Genomic DNA, 13,474 nt, shown 5'->3' on the forward strand with positions numbered 1-13,474 from the left:
ACTGTGAGGCTGACAGCCTGGAACAGACCTCCTGAACGGCAGGAACGACGGGTTCGAACAAATGATGATATGAGCGTCAGCAGCTTTGATGACAAAGATGAGAAAGGGTGATGGAAAAAGAGGTTAGGCCGATACCGCTCACCCAGCTAGTAGTTAGGCTGGTTCCGGCCTTGTTCGGCAGTAGCAGTAACTGAGACGGAAATGGCTGGCAAACAGCTTTCTGATTTTTTATGATCCACACTGATCCGCGACTCCAAACAAGTAGTACTAGCATTTGTGCATATGTAACCGAAAACATTAGTACACTACCTTTACCACTAATAACAGTAGGCTGATTGCATGTATAGTATTACGTTCGATACATTTGATGAGTTTATATCCTACCAGAATATCAGTACGTGTGCGCGTCCCTCATAAAACCAGACTCTTAAGACTATATATAGTCTTCGCTCGTTTGATTATGATCTATATATATATATAGATCACTTCGCGAAACGCCAACAGATATGGGCGGTCGGTTATGCCATTTGTGTTGACCGTGTTTGCTGCCAATGTGTATACCGACCCGAGTAGCATAATATTATCGGTCCGTATTATTATTATTATTATAGCTAGTCATCGTGATTTTCGCCGCCATCTCGTTGCTCCACGTGCCTCCGCATCAAGCAACGCTGTCGCGACTACCGCTACTGTCGCTGCTGTAATTAAATGTTTAATACGTCGGGCAAATGTTTCGCCCCGTGGGTTCACCGGGGCGTTTGCTTTGTGTCGCTTGGCGGTATCATATATGTCTATAGTTGAGCATGCCGCGATTATTAGATACGCCATAAACAGAAGCAGGTTTGGAAAAACTAGACAACTCCCTCTAGTCGTCGCTACAGCCGCGGCATGACAGCGGCGCGCGTTAACAACAACAGCAGCAGCAGCCGTAGCAAGGCAAAGCTTGCAGAAGCTTTTCCATATCAATGATACATAACATATACCCATCGTATACGCCTGCTTTCGGTGGCGCCAATAGTCAGCGACAGCTACGGCTATATCAGCTGGAGGGCGTCCTACAAGCGTAAGCTTCGACAGATGCCGCTGTCTCGATCCCGATGTTGCTTCAGCAACAACTCAACGTTAGTGTTAAGTCAAAGCGGGCGGACGCGCGCACGCACGCACGCACGCACGCACGCACGCACGCACGCAGGCAGGCAGGCAGGCAGGCAGGCAGGGAGACAGTGACGCGTGGGGAGGGGGCGGGGCGGGGTGGGGGGAGTAGAAAATGGGCCTAACAAAAAAGAGGGCTACAAAAACAAAAAAGAGAGATGCGGTTAAAGGAAGAGCTATAGCGAAAGAAAAAGAGTCGCTAGGATAACAGCAATACTAGCGGTGACGTGCCAAAACTAAAAGCAAAAAGACTTGCTTCTTTCTGGCAGACAAGTAGAGAAGGAAGGCTACCGAGCCATTGGGCGACCAGCCGATGGGTGAATGGATAGGCGTCAGTCACTTCGAAGAGTCGAAGTTTTACTATTGGCCATCGCCGTAGTGCTTGCGATTGGGCTAGAAGAGTATATGGTATTAGTACTAAGCGATGACGTTGCTGTGGCGTGACGGCCGGCGACGGTGCCAGACGATGCCTTTATCTACATAATTACCTGTCTGTCCATTCGGTGTCGGTCAAGGCGGTTGTCGCATGCATGCACGCTGACGTTCATGGGTTAATTTCTGAAGCTGCAGCTAGTGATATGTGTAATAAAATATTATGCAGCAACGTAGGAACGAACTGTCCTTCAACCTCTCATCAGTATACGTGATCAGCCGTCATATTCATACAGACGCAGACGGCATCAATCTTAATGATGAGGAAGCCATGTGTGCACGTACGTACGGAAAGTGAAATGTAACATACGTACGCCTATCCACCGAATTGTCTCAGCTGTCTGCGAGAAGCGTTGATCGCTCGTACTCCGGTTTGGTAAGGAACGGTAAACGCAAAACTTGCAAGAATTACGGTGCCTCAGCAGGAGGATTCCGTACTCAGAAGCTCTCGTGCTCGTCCTGGCTAGCGAAGTGCGCACTTTTTGTTCGTTAATTCTTTACTGAACCCTAACTTGGTCAGCCCTAAAAACGTAGCAATAGTAATAACAATAGTTTATAGGCTAAACATACAAATATAACACTATATATTTTTTTTTATTGAAAATTTGTTGTCGCTTGTACAAGTTCGGTCAGAAGGCCGCTAGCCATTGCCGCTACAATTAGTCGCCTATGCAAAAGGATCTAATATTCAGTTCGACTCTCTATGAATACTTCAGATGTTCATGTACCTTCAGACAAATTAAGCTTATTTAGTAGACCGCTGCACCGAGTTAATTCGTATGTACTTAAATCTCTTTAGCGTAACGGCTACATGGCCTATGCAATCTTCATGTTTCAAATTTATTGGTACATTGACTGCGGCCACAGATCTGCTTCATATGAAAACTGTCAGAACAGCCATTTTCTTACACCATCGCAGCTATTCATGCCCTTTTCTATCGTGGTAACATATTTACATATCCAAATAGCTAAAACGTTAAGCAACCGGGGTAAACTGTGCGCTTTTTAGATCGTAAGGGCAAACAGGGTTACCAATACGTCTTCTTGTAGAACGGCTAGACGGCTGTCAACAAGCGATGACAATACGCTTAGACTATGCCCGCTCTTTTTGTCCCGCTATAAAAAATCATCTAGTTTTAGTCCTTCCTATAATTTGAAGAATTACTTAGAAATAATCCTGATATGCATTTACGACAATTGTATAGACTAAATAGTCACAACATATTTATTCATTTACTAAAACAGCTTTCATTTAGATGACTCGAGCGATATCGTCACTATTAATTGGCCTACCGCCTTATAGGTTTCTGCTAAACAGTTACTTAGCGATGTCAGAAAATTATTATGGTAGGGCAGTGTCACCTGTGGACAACACGAAACGATGCCAGAGCAGACGCTCCAGCACAATTTCGAATCGAGCTCATGCCACGATCATAACATCCATTACGTTATAGAACGAAGAGCAGGGCACTTTTCGCGGTTCTCTTGAGCAGTAATAAATATAGCAGCAGCAATTGCCCTCCGTTGCTGTGTAACTGCCGCAGTCATTCGCAGGGGGCGCCGGCTCCCTCTACGAGCACCACCCACGCTCGTTGGCCCGTCATGATAGAAACAAAGACGAGCATATAAGAACAGATCGGTCTGGTATTCGCTCTGCGCTTGTTATGGGGCGCGTTGTTACGCGGAAGGTCTCGCTACAGAACCACGTCTAGTACAAAGAGCCGTATCTCAGCTCAACGTTCTCTGACAGAACAGAATACATAGAAGTGACGCTAGCATGGCGCCAATTGCAGTCGCATCACCGGCAACAGCTATCCAACAATAACAGCCTATGACAAAGGTGGAAATGAGGGGAAGTGATTAGGGTAGCCTGTGGAACGCCATCGTCCGATCCTATCGTCCGATCGACTCTTGAAAAACGTAAGAGCTTAATCGTAACACTCTACGCACATCGTGCAGATCAGCTACGTACACGATCTACCGCTAGGCAAGCTATCCTCTTCCTCAAAAGAAACAGGTACACGACAACGCCGAGAGAAAGATTTTCCAACGAGGGTTTGCCAACGATGTAAACCGTTGTTCGACGATGTGCCGAAATAGACATGTCGGATCTGCCCACTATCGGACAACATTCTCGTTGCTAATACTAAGCTGTTATAGTGACATGGCCTTTTGCTGCTGGGAGAATGGTCAGCTGTGTTTTAATGCCCTGATCTAATCGGTCCGTTGATTTGGGTGGCGTCTGGCACAAATGTCAAACCAAACGATGAAGTGCTGCAATGGGATGATGGTGGACAACCGACAACCGTGTCTGTCTTTTTGAAGTCGTCAGTCGATTTGACCCTTTTTTCGACGTAGATCGCCGTGCACCGCGATGGCTAGTGACAGCCGCGTTACAGTCGCAATTCGAAATTTCTAATCGACCTATTTTTTTTGTTTACGATCGCTGACTTCGTTAGGCAGCCGAGTCAAATCATCTGATCGTCTGTCTGAACGCACACCTGCCCCTCCATTGCCATTTGACGCAATAGTTATCGAGCGTAGTTCTGTCCCTACTCTTAATCGGGACACGGCTCCGTCACAAGAAGCGTCGTGCTTTTTTCTGTAAGTGCCGCTACTGCGGTCAAGACAATGCTAGCATGAACCTGACAATATGCCGGTTGATGCCCACCAGGGGCCAATGTTCGCAGCAGCTAGGGTCGATGCTAATGTCTACGACTGTTTGTTGTATTTCCTCCGATTTTGTTCGACTATCGGGGACGACACCAAGAAAGGGAGAAATATGTAGGTGGTGTAAGCCGTACGAAATAGTCGAACAAGTGAGCGGAAGGGACTGATTCAGTGCTGCAGATCAACAACAATAAAAGCAAGAAATTAATTAGAGTTATAGGAGGCATATACGTATACAGTCAGCAAAAACATACTTGGATACCGCATATGCAACGTGTCTTGATGAAATCGATAATAGGACAGCTCATATGGAAGACTTGGTGGTGCGTCGGGTATACCTTACTATCGCTCTTATATAACACATACAGTACATGACTGCCTTCAAACACAAGCTTTTGAAGTTTGCCTTGCGCTCAGCGGGAGTCAAAACGAAGTCAACAGCTACCGCTGAGCAAACTGTTCGTTACTGGATAATCTAAACGGTTTCAAAATCACTAGGCACATAGACGATATACTTTGTTTAAGAGAAAATAAATCATATTATCATATGTATTATTACTAAGTATCATTTTTACTAAATCAAATCATCTAGCAGAATGCACCGCTTACTGGAAGTAAACAATAAAGTCTATAATTATCATTGGAGATACGTACAACTAGGCCTGCTAACTGTGTTCCACAAGTTTGGGAGCACAAAACATATGGGAACATCATTCACTAAAATCAGGCCTGTCGACCCATCCTTAGTGGGAGCTGTGTGCGACTCATCTTAAAGCATATGCAAATCAACATACCTTTATTATATTATTATTTATAATTTTTTTTTTTTCTTTTTTGGCAGAATGTAGCCATGGTAGGTCACGGAAGGCATATGAGCGAAAAATTGATCCCTTTGCCCTAACTCTTTCGAAATAGTTTTAGGAACATCTACAGCTTTCGAGTGCTTTATAAAACTGTATATATCTAGATTCAGTGGAATGTTTCATATAGTAATTGAAGCGATTGCCTTTTGCTTCTTATGGAGTTCGGGGGCTGGTAGAGAATACGGAATTATATATGTGTACATACATAACTACTACACGGATTCAATAGAGAAGGGTTTGGTCGCTGGTCATAGATAAGAGAGAATACGATTTTCTACAATATAGTGAATTTCCTCAAAAGTCGATGACGTTTTTCGGTTAAACGCAGCTGTTTCCAAAAAAGACGATGGCTGGATAGCGTTATAGCAGCAAATCATCGCGGTATACAATTGTCTTCTGGAAGTTAAATTCTATTCGTTGCCTGGCTGTATTCATATCTTCTGTGTCATTTTCTCATAAGGCAGTAGCAGTCGCAATGAATAAACTTCGAGGTCGTATTTTATGTCAACGCAACGAACGACCAGTACAACCCTGTCGAGTCTAAGTTTTTCTTCCACTATTTAAACTTTTACTTCTGCTGCCGCCTCTACAATGATCGTTGTCATCACAAGACAAAGTCCGAATCGTAGTTGTTTTTGCAGACGCCCGTTTGCTGATTTAAGGGACATCACCACTTAGGATTCAGGAGCTACCTCAGGCTGTGGCACTAGCAGCAGCGGTATTAGCAAATCTGATTTACGGCGTTCCGTTCAATGTCCGCTTGTCAGATACCTTTCGCAGCCTGTCTTACGAAGTGGCAACAAATCCTAGCAATAGGATAGCGTGTAACTGTCCGCTTTAGCTTTACCCGATGAATCCAGCAGAGATGTATATGTTGTCTCTATACGCCATGCAGCGTTTACGATATGCACCGTGAATCTGCGATGATTTTGATACTGTTCCTGGTGACGACCGTCGTCTGTGCATTTCTCACTTGGTTATTTGCATAGATGTAGGATGAGCCAAGCATTACGCGGTAGCCAGAACATCATAGGTGATTTAATAACGGGCCGATAATTTATCCCCAAACACAACGCATGTGGGTTTTGTCAGGAAACGTTCCTTCGACGCGCGAAGGCAGGCTGGTCATAGCTGCTGAGGCTGAACCCAACTAGTCGGCAGCCAGTGAATTATTTGTTGTCTGAGTGAACGGGGTTTGGTCTATGCTCGGTCCCGACCTAGTTAATTCTTTTTGAAGTTCGAAATCGATAAAGGCCATTAGGTCCCCGAGGCGAAATCCGAACGTAGGCGATCGAATAAAAGTTCCCATATATCATACGAGTGGCGTGCGGAAAAATTACTTGTTTTTAATTATGTTTTCAACTGTAATAATCAGCAGATTTACTGTTGGGCTTTGATACCGCAAACGAAAACCTTGACACGTCCTTTTCTCTAATCGGCGGCTTCGTTCCTCCGTTACAATTAGAATCCGATGCTTTAGCAATCTCCAAATATTCGAGCGTCAGTCGAATATATCTAGATCTGAACTGCGGAGCTTTTCCCTTTGCCCCTTGCCCGTCCCTCTTTATCCACCGGCACCTTAGTGATGGTATTTCTGGACGAGATTACTATTATTTCCCTTTCAGTAAAATGTCTTAATCATATTTGTTGAAGTAGTTCCGTAGCAGATAGTAGGCTAATATATTCTCCTGTTGCAGAAAGAGTTTACAGTAAGAGGTTCCTCGCACCAGATCCAGCCAACGAGATTATCCTATTAGATCCAATGCACAAACACAGAGGACCATTTACAGGACCGACACAACGATGAACACTCGCGCCTCAATTCGAACCCAGACAGCCTACCTTTCCATGCCAACGGGCAGCTTTTATTTGACCGACGACCTTTACCGCAACTGGAGCCTATAGTTGGCGATAGAGCCTTCAACAACCACATCAGCTACTTGAATTCTTATATGTTTTACAGACATTCGTGCTTCCTGCATATTCGAGTATCGATAAAATGTTACGGCATCTAAGGTATGGCTATGATGTGTCCTATTTTTAGGCGCTATTGTTGTTGTCGGCGCTGGATAGCGAAAGAGATTGTCCTCTCAGGGCATATGGCGCTGACATGCGCTTGATTCATCGATATTAACACATTCGCCTTGTCCTTCTCGGTCCTGTTTTACAGGTTGCAAATCTTGCAGTGTCGGTCTATTGTCATGACCATTATAAACTGCTAAAAATGCATTACAAACTAACCGAACACGAGCTCTGTCTGTAAGAAATGATGACGTTGATCATGGTTCTTATGTCTAATAACTGGGTGGCTCTGTTTTGCCACTACAGCCGACTCACATATGTGCTGTACGCTGTTTTTCGTGTTGATAACCTGAACAATTTGTCGACTGATGATGATAATACCGTTTCCGGAGGAGTTCATGTTCGATGGCTGCCGTAATTTTACTGACAGTGACAATGACAATGTCGATTGGTACATCTCTGAATATGGACAGAACGATACTGACCATGAATCAGATAAATCAGGGAGGGAGAGGGACAAGGGGCAGATAGCAGAAAAAATGATACATTGACGATTCAGTTCAAGCAACAGTCGTCGCTTTGACGAATGCTATACCTGGTGGCGAGACGGACACCTCCCAAACCTACGAACCCTCTGTACAAAGTCAACATGACAGAGCTAACACCCAGCAGAATCTATACAAACGGGAGGATGACAGCGGCTTCGGAGCTGCATGAGCTTTTAACACGAGATGAGCTCAAGCGTAATGGTTATAGTCACGATTGTCATACCATATTACAGCAGCAGCAGCGCCACACCCAGCAGCTCTAACAACAACAAACTGATGCTTTGTCGTCAGCCACTGCACAACCGAAGGTTGCTCATATAGGTTCTGACCGTGGCCTAATCGATGATTGTGTACTCAGGCTATGGTAACGCTGCTGAAAGCGAGTCTCTTGTTGTGCACGCATTTAGTGTTGCATACAATTGATGAACTGCAGCCAGTCGTACGAGCCGACAGTGTTTCACCGCGTCCGTCGTTGCTGTTGAGCCTTTATTGTGGCTGCTGTGGTTCATCGCAGCGACGGCGGTAGCGGCAGTGATGATGATATGTATGCTTTCCTGTATTTCTTTGTTGTTGTCGCATCGTCCAAATTTCGTCTGTACTCTCCTTCTCCCTCCTGCGTTCCTATCCTCGTTGAACATCGTTCATCAGTTCTTCAGTAGCAGCATTGTTCCACGCGTCGCCTTTCTCACCATTAGCAATGTCAGCACCGCCCACCATCGACAGCATGAGCAACAGCCGCAGTATTGGTATAATCCCACCCCTTGAAAAGACATCGTCATCTTTCATAACATGGTCTTCTTTTCCTTGTTGGTTTGTTCTCACCGTTATTGCTGTACCTGCTGATGCTTCAGTTTGTACCATTTTCGACCAGATTTTCCCCGGAACCGTAACATGAACGAGCGCAGGCGCAGGGAACGCGTGTCCCATTACGCTTCCGGCCATCCGCCTTTCCATTTAGTGGCCTGCTGTTCTTTCATTCGCACGTTCGCGTGCGTACATATGTAAACTGTTTCTCTCGTTTGTTCCTTCTGTCTCTTGTGAACATCCGTCTGAAAGCTTACGCATGTACAGGCGAGTGCACACAGATGGAGGATAGAGGCACAGACATTGGGGCTCATGTAAACACATACGAATCGAGATGCACTCGGAGAAACCGCGTTCTGAAAGGCACCACGACTTGGACGAACGACACTGAGAGAGAGAGCGAGAGAGAGAACTTGACTAAGGCAGACAGCAAGAGCACGACGAAAAAAACTAACTTAAAAAATAGACTACACAACCGTTTTCAAGGAGAAAAGGTTGTATCATACATGGCGATCAGTGGCTTGTAGGACGCTATTTGAGGGCGTGATTTATGTTGGTTTGGCAAGGAGCGTATCCAGCTAGTCTTCCCCGAATACAGGGTCAGTGTTATTATTAGTAAGGAAGGTTTTTGAACTGAAGATCCGCTTTTGTTGTCGTTTTCACTTCTTCAACCGGCTGTTGAAATGAAGCTTGTCTAGACTAATACATTTAGCACTATCCCAAGTTCTACATGGGAAATTGTCGTCGAGCATTACATCAGACAACTGATCCAGTACGGTGTCCGCTCCTGGTATCACCACGTCACTTACAAGGCTGTTATTTGTAGTTGATGCATCTTATAACGTTCTACTGTTTATTGGGTTATTCTATAGGTCGATTCATTGAGAACCACCCGGTATACGTTGGCACATATTGGGGTGATTCTACTTAGGTCTTCCAACAACTAAGAAGCCAAGTAAAGTACGATGTTGATCGATCACCGTATTCTTCAAGCTGCTACAATCAATACAAATGACATCGGACAAGAATATTCTCCTCTCGAGATCCAGCTGGCTAGCTTATGGGCCGCTTGCTGATCGTGGCGTAGTTAGATGACCATATGATAACCTATATATAATAGACAACGAAGCGAATCAATAATGCAGAAATAGAAATAACGACGGATATTCGTTATTTCGAAACGGTTACTTTTAGGCCTATTCCTTAAACTCGTATGAAATCTTGTCGTTTCTGCTTAAGCTTTATGTACGCGCGTCTCTCATTGATAACCATGACTGGTAATTGTTAACAAACATCATATACTGGCTGAGCTCGATGCAGTACATTTTTCTCAAGCAAAGTTAAGAACAGATCACTGTTTGATATGTTCTAACCGAAAAAAAAGGAATATTAATTTTCCTAGCTAGTTTTTTTTTTTTTTTTTTTTTTTTAGCTAAATTCACATACAGACATACAAACACACATACACACGTCGGCTCGGACAACTCAGATTTGAATAGTAGATGTGACGAACTTACTGGGCCGTTTTTATTTAGCTTGAAAATAGAGCGTCTTTAAATTTCTACGAAGATTTGCTATATCCATATTTTATTACAATGATAGTTAAAATGTTTCCCAGATCCATTACAAATGTATGGTGCGTTATTCGAAGCAAAAACAAGAAACGATCCAGAAATTTGTAGTGTTTGTTTTGGTGTGAAGAGATGCTTCTTATACTAATCTACCAATTACGAAACGAATCACTGCCAAAGTTGGCCAATACAGACATCAGTCGACAAACAATTTCAATCCAATTATTAACGAAAGCTGACTATATAAACGAGACTCGGACGTTTAAGTTTCATATGAATTGCCACAGCAGACTTCACTCTGATCGTATTTCCGTTAGCGAAATTTTGTTAAAACGCAACGAGCCGTATCTGGCGCAGTTGATTAATACAAATAAAAAAGTCATGCATATATGACAGTATCCAGCGAAGGAAAATTTTCTACAGTCGACGACAAAACCCGGCCTTACGCCAAATGGAGTAGTAACACGATGTGCGTTATGGTGGCGGTGGTGCCACTGGGGACAGCGGGGCGAGAGGGGTTAGAAGAGAATCGTGTGTAGCAAAATTACTGCTCCGGACTGTTATCAACTATCGATCGACGATCACAATAAGCCATTTAAAAAAATTAGCAGAAATCAGTGAATAGAACGGGCGTCGCCTTCCACCATAATAGTACAGGAGCATCGGGAAAAAATTAAGAGGATCTTTTTTATTGTTCGAATTTGAATGTATCTGTATAGCTCGGCTGTAGCACCATCAGGCTATTATTTGTTGCTCGGTTCTTTGCAGAATATTGTCAGGGGTATTCATTCTAGGGTTCTACAGAGGTTCTACAGTGATGGGACTATAGTGTTACCGGAAAAACGCGAAAGCTTAGTTAAAAACATTGTTTTTAAATTTTCGATACCAGCCCTTTATTTCGATTTCGGCCTAAAACCGCCCATACTTTCTCGATCGAAGGTTTTTGAGGACTCGAAGCTGATCGTTCAGGGAGTCGTAGATGGAGCATTATTATGGGACGCCCGTATGCTACTACGTTCTAAATTGGGAGCATCTTTCAGGATTTTCGTAGATTAAGTGTGCACAGTTATTCAATGAACGACGACAGTTCAATTTTTACGTAAAGTCTCGCTGGCAAATGGCTGTAATGAAAAAAAAATACCATAATAATAATAATAATAATAAATAGCGTTTACGCATTTTTGAGCCTATTCCTATTGTTTATTGTGTCCGTTAAATCGAGATCAAATAAAAACACATGATCACGTATAGATTCTCGGTTTTCTAAACGAAACAGGCGTTCTTACATGTATTCCTAAGGGACAGCTAACAAAATTGAGAGGCGTCACGGTTACACAAAGTTCAATTTTTTAAAGCAAATATCAGCGTCTCGGAAAAGTGTTTTACTTGATTAAGTCTATTGCACTTTCAAGGATATCTCTGTAATCCTTGTAATGTAAAGCCCTCTGCAACATGCTAAGTAAACACATGGCAGGCCCACAGCGGACGATTTGTGTACGAGCTTTTCAACTTGAAATTGAGTTGCTGCGTATCGTTTGACGTCGCTGAACGTCACCTGGTTACTAAGTATCTATTCTGTTCTATTTACACGTACGTATGTTCATGTTGGTACAGCTGTTTTACCAGCAGCATTAGTATTGGTGCTGCTAGCGGTAGCAGGATACATGTGCACAACGGTAAGATCGTGGGTCGACCAATGATTGCTGGCTACCTGGCCACGTACGTATTTTGCCTTTTCATTGATTTTTTTCTTTCGTCCGATGGCTAGTTACTGATGCAGTATACTGATTCTGCCTCTGCTAAATACCAGCTTGACACGCTGACGCCAAGGAACGTACAAGATCGTTGTTGCCGTTGCCGAAATCAGGAGTGTGAATGGAAATTATATAAGACCATCGAGTGATAGCGTGCAGTAGCGAGTAAGTGGGAATCGTGCTTCGTTACGAGCGCCGCTGTTGCCAGTCAGCGGTCTCCGGTGCTTTGATTATAAACGCCGGCACTCATACCGCTCGTAGTTACGCCGATGGCTGGCGGAGCACCTGTTTTTCTTGTTGCATTCGGCATTCAATCTGGGTGTGTGTGTGTGTGTTTATTTTTGCTGTCGCTAACAACGAAAGCACTAGTACATACAGACGCATTAGGTTCTGAAGTACAACAAAAGCCTATCTACGCGATCAGTACGCTAATGTGAATGTATGCCGATCGGCTAGTCGACTCTGGCGACGATACCATCGGAGATCCATACTTTTAAAAGCTGCCGTACCCGTTTCACACTGGGTTGATGAACCTATCCTTTTTACAAGTAATTTTTGCCATTGCAGCTTTTACGGGTACAGTATAGTAACTTCTAGGAAAAAAAATCATAGCTACCTGTGAAAAAACCACTTTATTTAGTAACAGGATGGTAGTTTCGACATTTTACTGATGTGTGTATGCACCGTGTCAGCATCGATGGACTTACACATTATAAGCAATATGTACGGGCCGCAGAAGCCAATTTTCTTCGCATTAACACATCAGACGACAGACAGGCTGTCATAAACGTCGATACTCAAAAATCAGAAATATATCAGCGGCTATGAATTTTTGTAATGTAATTTGTAAGGACGTTTCTAATCCGGTAAAATGCACGGACGTATATGAAACAATACGCAGCTCTCACTGACTCGAACAAATTTCCGACGTAGCTGGATCTGAGTCTGAGCGCGTACTCCATACAAGGAAATCTGCGTTTTGTATGCTATAGTTATCTGTTAACAAAGAGCGAACAGCATCACGAGGTGTCGAGCCAGGGATATATATCGTAGTAGGTTTTTTTTTTCGATAACAATCTATGCCTCCTATTGAAGCCTCCGATCCTATTCTAAATCATACTGTAGATTACTTTACAACCAATAATACCTAAGATCTTAGTCGACATTTATTATTAATTCAGTATGATTTTCTCGCTAGAGCGGCAGTTGTACAATAGTTTCGTTGTACCGCACGATGCGTATCGAGGACGCACAGAAACCTCGCCTTGCATGACAATATTGTTATTAATTCGACAAAAGGAAGACGAAACAACTACAAAACAACGTCGGATTCATTTAGTGAGAGAGTGCGCCGTAACGCATACGGCTACCGGCAGACGGCGCTGCACTCGCCCTTCTTTTCCCCGTTCGGAGGTCGGTGTTAGTACCCCATCTGCTCTACCGCCCGCCCAGCAGCCCATCGAAAGTCGTTGTAGCCAGTCTGACTTGATCTTGTTCGGTCTGCTCTGTTCGAGCTAGACCAGACCAGACCAGACCAGTCGACTCGGTGAATGAGTTTAGTCTGTCGCAGGCTGAGTGAGTCACACGATTTGGAACGCCTGGCAGCCAAGTGGACAGCGCTGGTCGGATGGACCAATGGGCGGTGGCTTACTGGAGGT

The 13,474-nt window shown here is 44.0% G+C and overlaps 1 long non-coding RNA gene across 1 annotated transcript; it reads right to left on the bottom strand.

The window, feature by feature from the left end:
• Window positions 1–9,981: 9,981 nt before the first annotated feature.
• On the bottom strand, window positions 9,982–11,739 carry LOC147752599 (uncharacterized). The gene is made up of 2 exons (XR_015313632.1): window positions 11,349–11,739; window positions 9,982–11,183 (listed from the first exon to the last, which is right to left on the bottom strand). It is a non-coding gene; the product is annotated as an uncharacterized LOC147752599 (long non-coding RNA).
• Window positions 11,740–13,474: the final 1,735 nt, after the last annotated feature.

Source organism: Varroa jacobsoni, unplaced genomic scaffold (assembly GCF_002532875.2).
Source record: "Varroa jacobsoni isolate VJ856 unplaced genomic scaffold, vjacob_1.0 scaffold_1141, whole genome shotgun sequence".
NCBI lineage: Eukaryota > Metazoa > Arthropoda > Arachnida > Mesostigmata > Varroidae > Varroa > Varroa jacobsoni.